The sequence below is a fragment of the Vicia villosa genome, linkage group LG5 (assembly GCF_029867415.1).
Source record: "Vicia villosa cultivar HV-30 ecotype Madison, WI linkage group LG5, Vvil1.0, whole genome shotgun sequence".
Classification (NCBI taxonomy): domain Eukaryota; kingdom Viridiplantae; phylum Streptophyta; class Magnoliopsida; order Fabales; family Fabaceae; genus Vicia; species Vicia villosa.
Window position 1 is genome coordinate 131,617,001 of NC_081184.1, and position 20,538 is coordinate 131,637,538.

The 20,538-nt window shown below is 33.8% G+C and overlaps 1 long non-coding RNA gene across 1 annotated transcript; it reads left to right on the forward strand.

The window, feature by feature from the left end:
• Positions 1-6,653: 6,653 nt before the first annotated feature.
• LOC131602521 (uncharacterized) lies at positions 6,654-9,537 on the forward strand. Its single transcript, XR_009284110.1, has 3 exons — positions 6,654-6,774; positions 7,942-8,030; positions 8,671-9,537. It is a non-coding gene; the product is annotated as an uncharacterized LOC131602521 (long non-coding RNA).
• Positions 9,538-20,538: the final 11,001 nt, after the last annotated feature.

A 20,538-nucleotide genomic window follows, 5' to 3' on the forward strand; every position in this document is an offset into this window, starting at 1 on the left:
TCTCTCCCTGTTTTTGTATTATGGTTAAATTGGAATGTTTACAGACATGGGAATTGTACCCAGGTACTTCCAGAGCTATGCTCCTATAGGGAAGCTTGCAGCTCCCTTCTCATGACTAAAATCTTACAACCAAAGGTAACTACTCAACTATCTTAGGACCATCACCTTCTAAATTGTCTGGTAGCCCTTCCTCCTACTGCCTTCTTGAGTGACACGTGAAAAACAGTGAACTTTGGACCCTTCAGGTAGTTTCAATTTGAATGCCACAACTCCTATACAAGCCTCAATAGGATAGGGACCAAAGTGTTTAGCTGCCAGCTTGACATGGATATGAGCTGCTAGTGACTGTTGTCTATCAGCGCTTAACTTCATAAACACCCTCCCTCCTACTTCAAAGCACTTCTCTGATCACTTTCTGTCTGCTTGTGATTTCATCATGTCTTGTGCGCATAACAAGTGTGCTCTCAATTTATGCAAGGCTTCATCTTTGTCAAGTAATTCTCGTTGCATTGCCTCCACCCTTGTTTCACCTATCCCTTAATGAGTAACCAATGGTGGTTTCCTTCCATACATAATTTCAAATGGAGTTTTATCCATCTCTGAATGATATGCGGTGTTAAACCAATATTGTGCCCAATGGAGCCACCCTACCCATAAATTAGGTTGATCTGCCATGAAACAACGAAGATACGTCTCAAGACAATGAGTCACTGCTATGAAACAACGAAGATATGTCTTAAGACAATGAGTCACTACCTCCGTTTGTCCATCCGACTCCGGGTGATAAGTCAAACTCATCTCCAAATAAGTACATAGTAATTTGAATAACCCCTTCAAATAAATGACTCATAAATGCTATATCCCTATCACTAACGATGGAATCGGGTGTACAATGCAAGCGTATGACCTCTTTAGTGAACACTTATGACATATTCTTGATTGTGTAGGAATGTTTGAGGGGTCCAAAGTGACTATGTATTAACAAATGATCCATCACTACCAATATGGCTCTGTGTCCCACTATTAAAGTTTATAGAAAAGTCACTCCAAATCTTGTATGGAACAAGCAGGAAATCCCCTTGGTGATGCAGCAAGGTATTTCTATCGTTGGCACATATACCTTCTTACAAACTCATGTACAATATTCTTCATCCCAATCCAATATAAATTGACAACTATCCTTCTATATTTTTAGAGAAAACCCGAGTGTCCTCCTTGAGGGGATGAATGAAGTTCTTGTAACATTTGAGGAATTAAAGGTGATTGATTGGACATAACCAACCTCCCTTCATTATGCAAAACTCTGTTTATTTTTTTTAACAAGTGCTAAATTACCAATTTAATTCGTTCAGTTCATTTCATCCCTAATTGTGTACTCAAGTGAATGTCAACAAGAAAATGGATTAGAAAATTAAAAAGGAGGTGCAAATAAAAATTGGCCAAAAGATATTTCAGGAACAAAAATTAGAAGTTGCAAATCTCGCCTTCTAATCGATTACACCTTAAGGTTATTCATTAGAACCTTTTGAAATTTAAATTCAACTCCTTCTAATCGATTAGACTATAGATCTAATCGAATATATTTTCAAAACTCTACAACCATGTTTATTAACCAATCAGTTAATCATTTGCATAAATGTTCTAATCGATTATGACCGCTTCTAATTGATTAGAATCCGACAATAAATTGGTACATTTCTTCTTCCTTCTCCATCATCACTCATATCTTTATCTATCTTCTTTATTTTCTATTTTTTCTATTTTTTCCATTTGGTTATGCTATCTCATCATCAAAAAATGACACTAAAGAGAAATCGAACATCTGCAAGCACATCTTCAAAAGTGTATGAATCTAACATCTTTTCATCCCAAATTTAAGAGAACTACTTCAACAAACATTTAATCCAACGTTCTATTAACAAACCACACTATATTAATGAGAGCTATTATGCAAGATGTGAAGTCTTTGATTCTTTCTAACAAGTCAATCTAAAAAATTTCATCTGCAACAAGCTATTCAAACTTACTGACTAGGTAAAGAAACCTTAAAAATGATCAATATCAAAGGTTATATCTTCATTCAACAACATTATTGTGTTGTATATACCCAACCAGTTATAATATTTCTCTCTAGTGATACTTTTGAAAACTAGCACAGGTAATCAACAATCGAATAAGGATTTGTTTTAAGTTCCTTTGGCATTTTCTTTGTATTGAACCGCTCACTCGTTTTACCACTAAACATAACTAAAGTTCCAATTGAAATTAAATGATATTCAATTTTAGGGTTAGATAAACGTTCCTCAGTTAAGGCAAAATTAAACGAGTGAAATGTTAATAGAATAAGAAAAAAATGAGTCTTTTTCATATTTACTAGGATCCACAAGTATTGTGAGGGACGAGGAGGAGTTGTAGTCCAATAATATGTGACAATTGGACAAATGAGGTCATGTTCCATGATTTTTTAAGCGCCACTGATCACAAATCACAATTGATGAATAATACAAAAAAAAATCATTATTGAGAACTATTAATCAATCATTTGACTAACATTTAAATTTGGAGACAAAATATAAATTTTAATTTTAATTTATGGAAGAATAGATACCATGGAATAAAAAAGAGAAACTCTCGCAATGACAAAGATACAAAATGGAAGGAATAAGGTAACATGTATGCTGTATCTAGAATTGGATGCCTTTATCTTTGAATAAATATTAATATCCTAAAAATAGAAATAGAAATCGTTTTCTCCAAAATATAAATAGAAATTGCTTAGCAAGTTGGTAAGAATACAATTCCTTTTAATTGAGTGGACAAAGAAGAAATCCAAAATAAATAAATATTGACCATCCATTTTTATAAATTAATAGTAACAAAAAGAAATAAAGAAAATACATTGGTAATGTGAAATGAATCTTAAGATGAAAGAATTTAATAAAGACGTACTAAAGTATATTATAATATCAAGAGGATGATTATAATGGTGAGAGAGCAAGGAGGAGAGGATGATCATTTCATCCCCATGACTATTTAGATTTTTTTACATCATTAAATATCTAATAGAATAACGATTAAATAATTAAACTTTTTATTTAATTTAACAGCGTCACGATTTCACTCAAACAAAATCCAACACATATTCTTCTATTAATTAGTGTTTATTGACAATATACTATAATATTTACTAATAATTTCTAATAATGAATTATTCTTAATTAAAACTAATTAATTAAACAATAATCACTTAAATGACAAAACAATAATCAAGTATTAAAAGAATAAAAATTTAATTTCTAAAATTTTAGTTAAGGCAAAAACACTTGTCTATTAGAACATGATTTACTTTCAACACTTCAAAAATTATATCATCGGAAGAAGATATTCATCATCTATCAAATTTAATTTTGATGAAGACTATTAAAAGAGAAAAAGCTTAAAAAGATATATGATGAATGTTTACTAATTATGAAGCTTAATCAAGGGATGAATCAAGATGTTTGATCATGATTAAGATTGATGAAGACAATGATGATCAAAGAAGAAAAAGACTAAGATATTGATGGACAAGTGTTGACCTATGATGAAGCTAGTCAAGAGAAGAATCAAACTAATATATATCATGTTTAAATGTTCATTACAATTCATGTTATATAACTTTAGATGCTAAAAAAATCTCACACATTTTCATTTAGTTCTTTTATCATCGTTAGAGTTATCTCAAGTTTTTGGAGGCCCCGTGTAAGTTTACCATGGTTTGACTATGGAAAAACAATTTGAGGCCTTATTTTGTCATTGTTTAACCATAACAAATATTTTATGAGGCTCTTACACGCTTTTTAACCGTGACAAATTTTTGGTCCTGTGCGGTAATTCGTCTTACACGCCCTCAAAGATAATCCTGACCATCATGCATTTAAAACACTCAAGCGTTGCCATTAAAACGTTGATTTTTCAACTAGTGTAATCAGTTACATTAAACTGGTAATCGGTTACTACTTCATTTTATTTTTGATAAATTATGACAGTTTAAACAGTCGTAATAACACTTTCATAACTGATGTAATTATATGATTTTATGGTAACTTGTTACATGTTCATTATTTTTGAAATTTTTGAACGTTGAAAGAGTGGTAATCACTTACACATTGTAAAAATACAACTTTTCATAAACCAACTTTATTTCAAATCATGACAAAGCTTCATGGATTTGTTCCAAAGATATGCATCTTCTCTTAAAGGTTTCATAGGGATGTATATAAAGCTAGATACATCTAAAATTCAAATAACCTCTTTCACATATAATTTTTCATACAATTCAAACACATTTTTTTAAAGTGTTCAAACTATCAAGTTTTGGAACTTGTGCATAATTTTTATAAATCTTATAAAAGTTCCATTAAACATTTATGTATATAAGTTTGAATTAAGATCAATTAAGGAAGCTGTTGGTCCAGGGTTCGAATCTTGGGAGCAGCATTTATTTGTAAACAAGTAGTTGATACTTATAAATCAACAACTTTTAAAAAAAAAGTTTGAATTAAGATCAAGAGAAAGAGAAGAGCAAATCATTCATCTTAGAAATAATTTCAAGAACAATTGTATATTAAATCATTTTAAAGTGTATTGTGACTTAATCATCAAATTGGTGTTGATATGTTTAAGGACCAAAATATTCATTGCTTACATATTTTAAGAAAAATTACGAACATTGCGCATAAACGAGAAAAATTTAGCAACATTAATTCACCCCCTCCTCTCTTAGGTTGTATCTCATTGTTACAAGTAAAAATGTATTATGTAAAAGCGTCTTAGGAGAAGGTGACAATGTCAATAGACCACCATGTTTCATTGGTGAGCATTATAATTTTTGGAAAATTAGAATACAAATATTTCTAGAATCAGAAGGTGTAAAAGTTTGGAAATCGGTAAAAAGTGGTCCTTACAATCCAACTGTACTTGTTAACGATGTTAGAATGAAGATGATAACAAAAAAAAAATTCATGATAAGAAATCCCAAAACATATTAGCATCTTCCTTGGGTAAGAATGAATTCTTTAGGGTGTCAAATTATCAAGCCGCTAAAGAAATGCCAGATGCCTTGCAAGTCACACATAAAGGCACCGATGGAGTTAAAAGATCTAAACTAAACACACACTCTCTCAAGAATATGCGATGTTTAGAATGCAACCAGGAGAAATGATACTTGATTTACAAATGAGGTTCACTCATTTAATAAATCACTTGTATGTTCTTGGAAAAAACTTTAGAAATGATGAATTAAATCTAAAAGTGCTTAGATCCTAACAAGAGCATGGAAACCGAAAATGATAGTTGTTTCTGAAAATAAAATTTTATCCAAGATGACATCGACGACATTGTTCGTAAAGTTGCAAGAACATGAATTAGAACTTGAACGATTGGAAAAGCACGAAGGACAATAACATATAGTAAGGCCTTTTGCCTTAAAAACTAAAGTCAAAGATTATGATAGTGATCAAGAAGAAGAGTATCAATCCGATAATGACGAAGATGATGTACTAGTGAAGAAATATGAAAAATTCTCGAAAAGAGAAAAGACGATGACAATTGGTCAAAGAAAGAAGTTAACTGAAGAATTTTCAAGAAAGAAAATTACCTATTTTTAATGTGGAAGATTGAGACATGTCAAAAGTGAATGCCCCACACTTAATTAAAAAAAAAAAGACTTCAGTGACAAGATGAAAAAAGGTAAAAAAAAAAAGGGCAATATGGCATGACAAGATAATGAAATAAGTTTACCTTTAGATGAAAACAAACATACATGATATTAATGGTTTCACATTACTCTGAAGATGAAAATGAGGTTATATCCCTTGAAGCAAAAATTGTTTATCTAAATATATGTGTAAGACCCATAGTTTTAAAGTAACTATAAGTATCAGGGTGTAAGATTAATAAGGGAGTTAGAGGTTTTTCGATCGTTAATCCAAATAATGGTCTATAAATAAATATTGAGTTATTGAAACCATACCGGAGCACTATCAAAACTTTAGTAAGATTTGGCACGATGTTCTAATAGTTCTTATATATCTATGAAAAAGATTCGACACTATGCGAAAAATAGCAGGCGAAATATTTCAAGTTTTAATTTGTACCAGACTATTTTATTAATCTATGTTACGCGTAGAGCGTGTAGGTAAGCTCATTTTATTTTTTTAATACCATTTGCGGTCATACTTTTACCAATCAGATCCTGTTTAATCGGGTATTTTTATTTAAGATTTTGATCATTTTCAGTCTGTTTTATTAAACTTCGTATCGCTTAAATCATTTTAACATATTTATTTTTATTTTTCAATCAAATGCATGTTCGACTTATTCCTTCCGGGTACTTTTCTATGTGTTCATTTCGGTTAAATTATGATGCAGTCTTAGTCTTTTTGCTTACGTTGGCATCGCTTAAGAAAATTGATAATTATCACTTTCAAGTGGTAACTAAAAATATCATGATATTTTTTCCTAATGTCATGATGACTTTTGCATGTGGCCGTGGGAGAAAGATCAAATAGTTCGGGAACAACCTTATCTCTAACACTGTTTCATCTGATGGTCATAAATCAAGACTCTTAATTATAAATACATGAGGTGACTTAAATCAAATGCACACACCACTAAAAAGTCTCTCTCTCTCTCTCTCTCTCTCTCTCTCTCTCTCTCTCTCTCTCATCCTTCTTTCACATTGTCTCTTCTTCCTCTCCTCAATTTCAACACTTTGAAAACTCAGTAAACTTGGTATGATCTCTTCCTTCCTTGTTAGAGATATAACTTCTACCAATTACTTGATTTTATATCTTATGACAATACAAGAGAAATATAATAATAATGACTACTAATAACTACATGGCTACTGTAATATTTATATTTAAGCCTAGTGCTTTTCAAAAATGATTTATATCATGTTTAAACTATATTAATAATTTTATTAGTAACTAAAACGTTGTTTTGATTGATGAGGTAATAATTGATTTGTGATTTTAACTATTTAAAAAAAATGGTTATTTGGTAATCATAAATAAATAACTAAATTTTATTCCTAGTTTCCAATCAATACTATTTTTGTATATTTAATAGTAATTCTAGTATAATATTTTATTTTGAATAATTTCATCCAAGTTTAATTAAAGTATTTGACACAATGGAATCATTTTATTTAAAGCTAAATTATGACATTTTGATTTTTTAAACAAACTTTAAATTTGAAAAACAACTTGACATGTAAGATTGGTAATTTTATAAGTATTGTAATTAAATTGAGTTCATGGAGATTTAAATTTAGAGTTTCAATCATTTTAAATCTTTCAATTTTAGATTTGATTAAATTAGTTCTAACCGCGATTCAGTTTCTCATTTGTGAAAATTTGTGAGACTGCCTCTATTTAATCTCTGTTGGCCGAAAAATTTAAAAGTGAATTTAGTTCATTTTTAAATTAATAATTTTACTTAAAAATGAACCATTATATCCATTTTAGAAACAATCAAAATGGTTATATTGTCCGCAATGATCGGACCAAGATTCAATGAGTTGTAACCTTTCTAATTTGAAACAGTTCTACCATCGTTTTTAAACTAGAAATATTTTATGTCGGTTAAAACGAATTACCGAAGGTACCCTCTTTAAAATATATTTAATTGCGAGTTTGTGCTAAAAGTAACTTTGTTTTAACATCGATAGGGCTCTGCTTTTCCTAAATCTATTTGAAGTTTTGAAAAGAGTTTTGAAGTGTCATTATTGCCTAAGTGTTTAAACTAGAACTTCACCAAGTTAAGGGAATCTTCTTAGGTTAGTAAATCTATAAGAAAACCTTAACCCTGGTTGATTAGGTAAGTGGCAAAGATAAAGCCTTAATTATGTAAGTAATTGGGTTAGTGTTAACTTAATTAAATTGTGTATTTTAAAAGGTTGAAAGTGTGAACTGGATAGAGACCTCGTCGAGAGAGACATACCGTTCGCATGTAGCGTAAGTTAAATGTGTTTGAAGCATACTAAGGTAAGGACACTTTCTAATGATATTATATGTGATTGAATGCATATGCGTTGGTATGAATGATGGTGTAACCAATTGGGGGTTTTGTGATAATTGTGTGCCCGACTAAGAATGTTTAATGTTGTGTGTCCAATTATGAATATGTGTTTGTGCCGTGCTGCTAAACTTGTGAACATACTTTCATATGTTTTTAAAAAAAATATATGAATTGACTTGTGGGTATGATTAAATATGTGAAGATTATGTAAGTTGTTTCATTAGAGAAAACATATACTCATGCATATCATAGTTGCGTGTATGTCGAGTGGACTACACCGGGTGAGGACTCTAGTGGATTGAGCCTACCTAATCCTGCGGGATTTTATTGAGTCGGTGTCAGCAGGGAATGTTGTGCCTTTAGTGGAAAGGGTCCACGACTCTCTGCGGAGAGGTTGGATTCCGGAATTCGTGCATGTGAGGAACCCAGTTAGGGAGAACCAACCCATATAGAGTCTGCATTAGGTTATTGGTACATTATTATATTTATTGAAATAAATATTGTGATTGTTATATATCATGTTTTACTTGCACGTGTGTATTCTTTCATGTATGCTATTTTTAGATCGTGACCTTCTACTATTATTATTGGGCTGAACGCCCCCAGGTTGTTAGGAATCGTGATAATTAGGGTATCCAGGTGTCGTGAAGACTTGCAAGATGTGAATGTCTTTGGAAATCGAAATCATCAAGACTCAATGTCATAATGAGTCATTTGTACTAAGTCATCCTTGACTTGGAATTCAAGATCAGCTTAGGGGTTGTTGTTGAAGTCATTGTGTACTCTTCCTTACTGTTTTCTCTGTAACTTGTATTATGGTAAACCTTGTTTATTTATTTGTTAAAATAAAGATTGTCATTATATTCTTTTAGACAGTATGTTTGATTTGTGTTCTTAAACCTTTATTTGAGAAAATAATTTATAAAAGATGTATTGTATTATGATCATTGTCTTACTAAACTTTACTCTGATTTATTTTAAAGATGAGCATAGATGTTTTATTCCAAAGATATTTTTTGTTTTAAAAGAAAAAATACACTCTCGTTGTTAAAAATTGGGGTGTTACAATATGCAATTATGAAAAAGGTAAAAATGGATTGGATAATTTGCTAAATAGTCAAAAATATGTTAATAATAAAAGTGGATTACTATATTCTAAATTTGAAAATTCTAGTCAAATTTAAAAGACTATCTCTATTAAATCTAGCAGTGATGATAACTATATTCATAGAAAATTATAGCATAATGTGTATTCTAAAAAGACATATAACAAGAAATATTTATATTATAATAAAAAAATGCCTAACATGACATATACTTGTTTTTATTGCAATTATAAACATCATAATTCTAATGCATATTATATTAGAAATATTGGTGTACTTGGTGGCAGTTATGTATGGGTTGAGAAAAGAACTAACTTAAAAGGATCCAAAGAAAATTGGGAACCTAGAAATAACTATTAATTCTCTTTTGTAGGTATTATTGAAAACCATATGTTGAAATTGTAAATAAAGATTGGTTGTTCAAGATACAAGGAAATCATATTATATGGTAAGATCAATTTCATTTGGTTGAAGATGAATTGAAAAGAGTGACACTTTCAAAGAGCATTGCAAAGAAGATAAGTGTCTAAATATGTTTATTATACTCTTTCATCTAATCACTTAATCTATCATAATGCATCTTTCTCTATAGTAATTTGCTTTGGATTTTACTCTCTTTCTTCTTTTTGATAAAGTCAAAAGGGGGAGAAGATGTATGTTTGTTTTTGTTCATTTTATTCTAGGATACCAAAGCTTGAATTGCAAAATAAAGGGAGGGAGATATACAAGATAGGGGGAGTATATCAAATGTCAAACAAAAACTTTTGTTTAGCATATTTTGTCATCATAAAAAATGAGGAGATTGTGAAGAAGATATACATCATCTATCAAATATCTTTTTGATGAAGACTATCAAAGAAGAAAAATCTTAAAAAGACATATGATGAATGCTTGCCAATTATGAAGCTTAATCAAGTGATTAATCAAGATGTTTGATCATGATAAAGATTGATGAAGACAATGGTGATCAAAGAATAAAAAGGTTAAGATATTGATGGACAAGTATTGACCTATGATGAAACTAATCTACAGAAAAGTCAGTCTAATGGATCATGTTTAAAAGGTTCATTATAATTTTAGCATCATGCATTCAAAACACTCAAGCATTACAGTTAAAAAGTTTATTTTTCCATTTTTCAATTAGTGTAATCGATTACACTAAACTGGTAATCAGTTACCAATTCATTCTATTTTTCGTTAATTATGGTAGTTTACACTGTCGTAATAACACTTTCATAACCGTTGTAATTGTCTAATTATATGGTAACCGGTTACATGGTCATTCTGTTTGAAATTTTTTGAACATTGAAAGAGTCATAACCGGTTACGTTCTGTTGGTAATCAGTTACACACTGTAAACTTTTCATGAACCAATTTCGTTCCAAATCATGGCAAAACTTCATGGTTTTGTTCCAAACATATGCATCTTCTCATAAAAGTTTTATAGGATGTATATAAGGCTAGATACATGTGAAATTCAAATCACCTCTTTCACATATCATTCTGCATACAATTTAAAAATATTTTTCAAAGTGTTCAAACTATCATGTTTTGGAACTTGTCCATAACTTTCATATATCTTATAAAATTTCCATTAAACATTTCTCAGTATTTAAGTTTGAATTGTGATCAATGGAAAGAGAAGAGCAAATCATCCATCTTGGAAATCATTTCAAGAACAACTGCATATTAAATCATTTTAAAGTGTATTGTGACTTAATCATCATTTTTGTGGTGATAAGTTGTTGGTAAAGGGTCCTTTGAATTGAGCTGATTCAAAGTCCATCATAGTGTTTCTTGTTTGTAAAAAGGTCTTTTGAATTTGATTGATTCAAAATCCATCATAATATTTGGTGTTTGTGAAAATATTATTTGAGTTTAAGTGATTCAAAGTCCACCATAGATTTTGTGTTTGTGTATGTTTTAGAAGGTTGTAAAGAAGCCTTGGTATGAGACTTGTACAAGATCTAAACATAGTGGTGTTAGAACAAGATTTGTTCTTATCAATTATCTTAGTTTTGATGATAACAATAATATGAATTTTGCTTAAGATAATATGGTACTCTAATCCAATGCAATTTCCCTTTCAGGAAATATATAAAGAGTACGCATAATTCAGCGCTCAGAAGATGTATCTCAAATGGTTCAGCATGCAACATCAGAACATGGTCTGGCAAGACATCAGAAGATGGTCGAAGCAGAATCAGAACATGGGTCTATGGAAGCATCAGAAGAACATGAGATCAGAAGCACTGAAGATCAGAAGATGGTATCACGCTCAGAAGCACTTCAAGGTCAGAAGATCAGAAGATGCTATGCACCAAGCTGTTTGACTCTGATGATATTCAAACGTCGTATTCACAAACATCAGATCAGAAGGAAGTACACGTGGCAGACTACGCTGACTGACAAAAGGAACGTTAAAGCTACTAAAGGCTACGTCAGTAGACACAGCGTGAACAAGGCTCGAGGTAGTTGACAAAAGCGTATAACATTAAATGCAAAGCTGTACGGAACACGCAAAGCATTAAATGCATTCAACGGTCATCTTCTCAACGCCTATAAATATGAAGTTCTGATGAGAAGCAAGGTTAACAACGATTTCGCACCAATACAATTCAAATTAACTTGCTGAAACGCTGTTCAAATCTAAACTCAGAATCTTCATCTTCATCAAAGCTCACTACATTGCTGTTGTAATATCTTAGTGAGATTAAGCTTAAATTGTAAGAGAAATATCACAGTTGTGATTATCGCTTTTTAGAAGCATTTGTAAACTCTTGAATTGATTACATTAAGTTGTAAGGAACTAGAGTGATCAGTTGATCAGTATACTCTAGGAAGTCTTAGCAGTTAGCTGAGCAGGAAGTCTTGGCAGTTGGCTGAGCAGGAAGTCTTGGCAGTTGGCTGAGCAGAAAGTCTTAGGAGTGAACTAAGCCTAGAGTGATCGTGTTGATCAGTAGACTCTAGAAAAGTCTTAGGAGTGAACTAAGCAGTTGTTCCTGGAGTGATCAGGTTGTGATCAGAAGACTCTGGAAGACTTAGTTGCGGCTAAGTGGAAAACCATTGTAATCCGTGCGATTAGTGGATTAAATCCTCAGTTGAGGTAAATCATCTCTGCGGGGGTGGACTGGAGTAGCTTCGTTAACAGCGAACCAGGATAAAAATAATTGTGCATTTTATTTTTATCGCTCAAGATTTTAAGTCACACTTATTCAATCCCCCCCTTTCTAAGTGTTTTTCTATCCTTCAATTGGCATCAGAGCGCCGGTTCTAAGGTGCAAGCACTTAACCGTGTTTAGAAAAGATTCAGGAAGAGAAAAACGCTTCATTTAAAAGATGGTTGATGAAAGTGAAAGGACTATACCTACACCTGCATCTACATCTGGCTCTGCTGAGCAATACAACGGTAACAATGGTTATACTAGACCGCCGGTATTTGATGGTGAAAACTTTGAATACTGGAAAGATAAACTGGAGAGTTACTTTCTGGGTCTAGATGGTGATCTATGGGATCTTCTGATGGATGGTTACAAACATCCAGTAAATGCCAGAGGCGTGAAGCTGTCAAGGCAAGAAATGAATGATGACCAAAAGAAGCTTTTCAGGAATCATCATAAATGTAGAACTGTTTTGCTGAATGCTATCTCTCATGCTGAGTATGAGAAGATATCTAACAGGGAAACGGCCTATGACATATATGAGTCCTTGAAAATGACTCATGAAGGAAATGCTCAAGTCAAGGAGACAAAAGCTCTTGCCTTAATCCAGAAGTATGAAGCCTTCAAGATGGAGGATGATGAAGACATTGAAAAGATGTTTTCGAGATTTCAAACTCTGACTGCTGGATTGAGAGTTCTTGACAAAGGATACACCAAGGCTGATCATGTAAAGAAGATCATCAGAAGCTTACCCAGAAGATGGGGTCCGATGGTGACTGCATTCAAGATTGCGAAGAATCTGAATGAAGTTTCTCTGGAAGAGCTTATCAGTGCCTTGAGAAGCCATGAGATTGAGCTGGACGCAAATGAGCCTCAAAAGAAAGGTAAGTCTATTGCATTAAAATCTAATATCAAGAAATGCACTAACGCTTTTCAGGCTAGAGAAGAAGATCCTGAAGAATCAGAATCTGAAGAAGAAGATGAACTGTCCATGATTTCCAGAAGGCTAAATCAACTCTGGAAGACCAAGCAAAGGAAGTTCAGAGGCTTCAGAAGTTCAAGGAAATTTGAACGTGGAGAATCTTCTGATGAAAGAAGATTTGACAAGAAGAAGGTCATGTGCTATGAATGCAATGAGCCTGGACACTACAAGAATGAATGTCCAAATCTTCAGAAGGAAAGTCCCAAGAAAAAGTTTCATAAGAAGAAAGGTCTTATGGCAACCTGGGATGAGTCAGAAGATGATTCAGAAGATGAGCAGGCCAACTGTGCGCTGATGGCGACAGAAGATGACGGATCAGAATCTACATCAGAATCAGATTCTGAAGAGGTATTTTCTGAACTTACTAGAGATGAGTTAGTTTCCGGTCTAGCTGAACTTCTGGAACTCAAGTCTCAGATCAGTCTCAAATACAAAAAGCTGAAAAAGCAATTTGAATTTGAAACAAAGAGGCTTGAATTGGAGAATTCTGAATTAAAAGAAAAACTTTTAAAACTATCCAATAATGTTGGATCTCCTTCTGATTCAGAAAAATCCATTCCTAGTCTGAACCATATTCTGAAAGAATATGATTTAAGTTTCAGAAAGTTCTTATCTAGAAGTATTGGCAGAAGTCAGCTAGCTTCTATGATATATGCTGTGTCTGGAAACAAAAGAGTTGGCATTGGCTATGAGGGTGAAACCCCATACAAACTTGAACCTGTTGATGAAATGAAAATTACATACAAGCCATTGTATGATCAGTTCAAGTATGGCCACTCACATGATATTAGGCACACTTCACATGCACAAAGTTTTCACATTACACACACTAAGAAGCATGTGACACAACCTAGGAAATATCATGAAACTCACATTAAGAATTATCATGCTGTTCCTCCTATTGCTTACAATGTTAAATCCAAGTTCAATCAGAACTTGAGAAAATCTAACAAGAAAGGACCCAAAAAGATGTGGGTACCTAAGGATAAGATTATTCCTATTGCAGATATCCTTGGCTGCAAGAAGGACAAAGCACAACATGTCATGGTACCTGGACTCTGGATGCTCGCGACACATGACAGGAAGAAGGTCTATGTTCCAAGACCTGGTGCTTAAATCTGGAGGAGAAGTCAAGTTCGGAGGAGATCAGAAGGGCAAGATAATTGGCTCTGGAACTATAAAATCTGGTAACTCTCCTTCCATCTCTAATGTACTTCTTGTAGAAGGATTAACACATAACCTTTTATCTATCAGTCAATTAAGTGACAATGGTTATGATATAATCTTTAATCAAGAGTCTTGCAAGGCTGTAAATCAGAAGGATGGCTCAATCCTATTTACAGGCAAGAGGAAGAACAACATTTATAAGACAGATCTGCAAGATCTTATGTGTCAGAAGGTGACTTGTCTTATGTCTGTTTCTGAAGAGCAGTGGGTCTGGCACAGGAGATTAGGTCATGCTAGTTTGAGAAAGATCTCTCAAATTAACAAACTGAATCTTGTCAGAGGACTCCCTAATCTGAAATTCCAATCAGATGCTCTTTGTGAAGCATGTCAGAAGGGCAAGTTCTCCAAACCTGCATTCAAGTCTAAGAATGTTGTTTCTACTTCAAGGCCATTAGAACTCTTGCACATTGATCTGTTTGGACCAGTCAAAACAGCATCTGTCAGAGGAAAGAAATATGGATTAGTCATCGTAGATGATTATAGCCGCTGGACATGGGTAAAATTCTTGAAACACAAGGATGAGACTCATTCAGTGTTCCTTGATTTCTGCATTCAGATTCAATCTGAAAAAGAGTGTAAAATCATAAAGGTCAGAAGTGATCATGGTGGTGAATTTGAGAACAAATCCTTTGAAGAATTCTTCAAAGAAAATGGTATTGCCCATGATTTCTCTTGTCCTAGAACTCCACAGCAAAATGGGGTTGTAGAACGAAAGAATAGGACTCTTCAAGAAATGGCCAGAACCATGATCAATGAAACCAATATGGCTAAGCATTTCTGGGCAGAAGCAATAAACACTGCATGTTATATTCAGAATAGAATCTCTATCAGACCTATTCTAAATAAGACTCCCTATGAATTGTGGAAGAATAGAAAGCCCAACATTTCATATTTCCATCCTTTTGGATGTGTATGCTTTATTCTGAACACTAAAGATCATCTTGGTAAGTTTGATTCCAAAGCTCAAAAGTGTTTCCTTCTTGGATACTCTGAACGCTCAAAAGGCTACAGGGTATACAATACTGAAACATTGGTTGTAGAAGAATCAATCAATATCAGGTTTGATGATAAGCTTGGTTCTAAAAAACCAAAGCAAGTTGATAATTTTGCAGGTTGTGATATTGACATATCAGAAGTTGCTGAGCCAAGAAGCAACGCATCAGAAGCAGAGCTCCTCAGAAGCAAAGAATCTGAAGATCAAGTAACAGCTTCTCTGGAGGATCTAAGTATTTCTGAAGAACCATCTGTCAGAAGATCATCCAGACTCATCTCTGGTCATTCAGAAGATGTCATTCTTGGAAAGAAGGATGATCCAATCAGAACAAGAGCATTCCTTAGGAACAATGCAGACTGTCAATTAGGTCTTGTATCTTTGATCGAGCCAACTTCTGTTGATCATGCTCTAGAAGATCCAGACTGGATAATTGCTATGCAAGAAGAACTAAATCAGTTTACAAGGAATGATGTTTGGGATCTTGTTCCTAGACCAGATGGATTCAACATAATTGGTACAAAATGGGTCTTCAGAAACAAGCTTAGTGAGAAAGGTGAAGTGGTAAGGAACAAAGCCAGACTGGTGGCTCAGGGTTATAGTCAGCAAGAAGGGATTGACTACACAGAAACCTTTGCACCGGTGGCCAGGTTAGAGTCTATTCGTCTATTAATTTCTTTTGCCACTCAACAGAACATCACTCTCTATCAGATGGATGTTAAGAGTGCCTTCTTAAATGGTTATATAGATGAAGAAGTTTATGTCCATCAACCTCCTGGTTTTGAAGACTCTATGTCTCCTAATCATGTTTTTAAACTTAAGAAATCATTGTATGGATTGAAACAGGCTCCCAGAGCTTGGTATGAACGCTTAAGTTCTTTCCTTCTAGATAATGGTTTCATTAGAGGAAAAGTGGACACTACTCTCTTTTGTAAAACCTTTGAAAAGGATATTTTAATTTGTCAAATATATGTGGATGATATTATTTTTGGAACATCTAATGCTACACTTGGAAAGGAGTTTGCTAAGTCTATGCAGGCTGAGTTTGAAATGAGCATGATGGGAGAACTCAAGTATTTCCTTGGAATACAAATAAATCAAACATCAGAAGGAACGTATGTTCACCAAACCAAGTATGTGAAGGAACTTCTGAAGAAGTTTAATCTTCTAGACTGCAAAGAAGCCAAAACTCCTATGCATCCAACATGCATCCTAGGTAAGGATGAGGTAAGTAAGAAGGTAGATCAGAAGCTATACAGAGGTATGATTGGATCTCTTCTATATCTGACTGCTTCTAGACCTGACATTCTGTTCAGTGTTTGTTTGTGTGCTAGATTCCAATCGGATCCTAGAGAATCTCATTTAACTGCTGTTAAGAGGATTCTAAGGTATCTGAAAGGTACTACTAATGTTGGTTTAGTTTACAGAAAATCTAAAGAATACAACTTAGTAGGATTCTGCGATGCTGATTATGCTGGAGACAGAATTGAAAGAAAAAGTACTTCAGGAAGTTGCCAATTTCTTGGAAGTCACTTAATCTCCTGGTACAGCAAGAAGCAAGCAACCATTGCTCTATCAACCACAGAAGCAGAATATGTCGCAGCTGCTGGTTGTAGTACACAGATGCTCTAGATGAAAAGTCAGTTAGAAGATTATCAGATATTTGAGAGTAACATTCCTATATTCTGTGATAATACTTCTGCTATATGTTTATCTAAGAATCCTATTCTTCATTCAAAAGCTAAGCATATTGAGATAAAACATCATTTCATAAGGGACTATGTTCAGAAGGGTGTTATTTCTTTAAACTTTGTTGATACAGACCATCAATGGGCTGATATCTTTACAAAACCCCTGGCTGAAGATAGGTTTAAGTTCATTCTGAAGAACATCAGTATGGATTTATGCCCAGAATGAGAAGATGAGAATTTCTCATATATGAGTATCTTCTGAAATGAATGTGGAACATTTTTTTTTTTTTTTTTCAGAAGTTCTGATTGAATTCGTTTAGAAATTATGATTCGGTTATTACTAACGTTTCATTGTCTAAGTTGATTCAGAATCTCTTTTAAAGCAAAACAGCTGTTACGCTTTATCTCGGGATGGTAAACTTGTCGTTACTATTCATGGATAAGCGCGCGTGCAGTTGAAGGGACGCCGACCATAGAAGCGATTCAGAGGAGACAGGATGAGCAAAGCTCACTCAATGAGAAGTATGATGCTTTCATTGAGAGGCAAGAAGGACACAACAATGATGTCAAACAGATGCTGGCCAAGATCTTGTCAAGACTAGGGCCATCTTAGATTGAGTCTATGTTGTTTCTTTCTTTTCTTTGCATCTGTTTTGTTTCTGTGCATCTGATTTTTTCATCTCGTACTTCTGTACCAATTGGTTGAACCTTAATGAAATCATTTTCTTCCTCCATGTGTTCTGTTTTATACATCTGAATCTTTTTAAATATTCTTTTTGATGTTATGACAAAAAGGGGGAGAAAGATAAATGATAAATGATTTGATTAAATCTATCAGTTGCTGGGTAAAGGCTCCCACACATTCACTAACAAGAACTGCAAGTTCTATATGGTTTAAGTGTTTTGCAGGTACAAAGAAGTGAAGTGAATCTTCAAAGCAAACACTAGAAGCAAAACCATTGAAACTGAAGCAAGCTGAGTGTTATCAAGCTTCAGAGATCAGAAGCAAGAAAGAAGAATGAATCAGAAGCACTGATAATAGAATTTGAATATCATTGTCTATCCTGTTCTGACAAAATTCTATTTGCCCTGATACATATAATGTTATGGCTCTGATACATTATTTGCTCTGATACATGTTTTTAGCCTAAATGCTCTGATACATTTGGCTCTGATACATATCATGTATTTGAATATACATTTTATGTTCTAACTCGTTCATGCTGACTTTTGTCGTTTAGTTTTTGTTCTGTAACATTTCAGGATGTAGAGATGCTCAAATGATGCTCTGGTACATTCAACAATGTTCTGATACAAATCTAGCATGAAGTGATGCTGGTAGACATTCAAAGTTCTGAAGCTATCCGAGGGAAGCAGAAATCAGAAGATGTGAATGTTCTAAAAGATCCAGTAATTCAAGTTCTGAAGCTGTCCTGAATGGAAGCAGAAGTCAGAAGCTGTGAATGTTCTGAAGATCAAAGAAATTCAAGTTCTGAAGCTGTCCTGAATGGAAGCAGAAGTCAGAAGCTGTGAATGTTCTGAAGATCAAAGAAATTCAAGTTCTGAAGCTGTCCAATGGAAGCAGAAGTCAGAAGCTATGAATTCTCTGAAGGCAGAAGCTCATATGATCGTCTCTACCGAAATAATCAGGGAAGTCTTTTATTAAAGTTCTTCGAGTATTTATTTCAGGGGGAGATTATTTATCTCAGGGGGAGATTGTTAATCTCAGGGGGAGACATATTCATATGCTTTTGCTATAGCTGTGTAATATTTGTCTTTTGCCGTCTACTCTTTCTGATCGCAAATTCATATCATTTATATATGTTTTTGTCATCATCAAAAAGGGGGAGATTGTTAGAACAAGATTTGTTCTTATCAATTATCTTAGTTTTGATGATAACAATAATATGAATTTTGCTTAAGATAATATGGTACTCTAATCCAATGCAATTTCCCTTTCAGGAAATATATAAAGAGTACGCATAATTCAGCGCTCAGAAGATGTATCTCAAATGGTTCAGCATGCAACATCAGAACATGGTCTGGCAAGACATCAGAAGATGGTCGAAGCAGAATCAGAACATGGGTCTATGGAAGCATCAGAAGAACATGAGATCAGAAGCACTGAAGATCAGAAGATGGTATCACGCTCAGAAGCACTTCAAGGTCAGAAGATCAGAAGATGCTATGCACCAAGCTGTTTGACTCTGATGATATTCAAACGTCGTATTCACAAACATCAGATCAGAAGGAAGTACACGTGGCAGACTACGCTGACTGACAAAAGGAACGTTAAAGCTACTAAAGGCTACGTCAGTAGACACAGCGTGAACAAGGCTCGAGGTAGTTGACAAAAGCGTATAACATTAAATGCAAAGCTGTACGGAACACGCAAAGCATTAAATGCATTCAACGGTCATCTTCTCAACGCCTATAAATATGAAGTTCTGATGAGAAGCAAGGTTAACAACGATTTCGCACCAATACAATTCAAATTAACTTGCTGAAACGCTGTTCAAATCTAAACTCAGAATCTTCATCTTCATCAAAGCTCACTACATTGCTGTTGTAATATCTTAGTGAGATTAAGCTTAAATTGTAAGAGAAATATCACAGTTGTGATTATCGCTTTTTAGAAGCATTTGTAAACTCTTGAATTGATTACATTAAGTTGTAAGGAACTAGAGTGATCAGTTGATCAGTATACTCTAGGAAGTCTTAGCAGTTAGCTGAGCAGGAAGTCTTGGCAGTTGGCTGAGCAGGAAGTCTTGGCAGTTGGCTGAGCAGAAAGTCTTAGGAGTGAACTAAGCCTAGAGTGATCGTGTTGATCAGTAGACTCTAGAAAAGTCTTAGGAGTGAACTAAGCAGTTGTTCCTGGAGTGATCAGGTTGTGATCAGAAGACTCTGGAAGACTTAGTTGCGGCTAAGTGGAAAACCATTGTAATCCGTGCGATTAGTGGATTAAATCCTCAGTTGAGGTAAATCATCTCTGCGGGGGTGGACTGGAGTAGCTTCGTTAACAGCGAACCAGGATAAAAATAATTGTGCATTTTATTTTTATCGCTCAAGATTTTAAGTCACACTTATTCAATCCCCCCCTTTCTAAGTGTTTTTCTATCCTTCAAGTGGTAAATCATTCAAGGTCTGAAGGGTCTAGATATATCATTGATTGATAAAGGGAACTAGTATAATTGACTTGTGTCCTTTATTTTTCACCATTATTATTATCCTAATAACCAAAAGATTCATTGCATACATTTCTTAAGAAAAATCAAGAACATTGCGCATAAACGAGAAAACTTCAGCAACACTAATT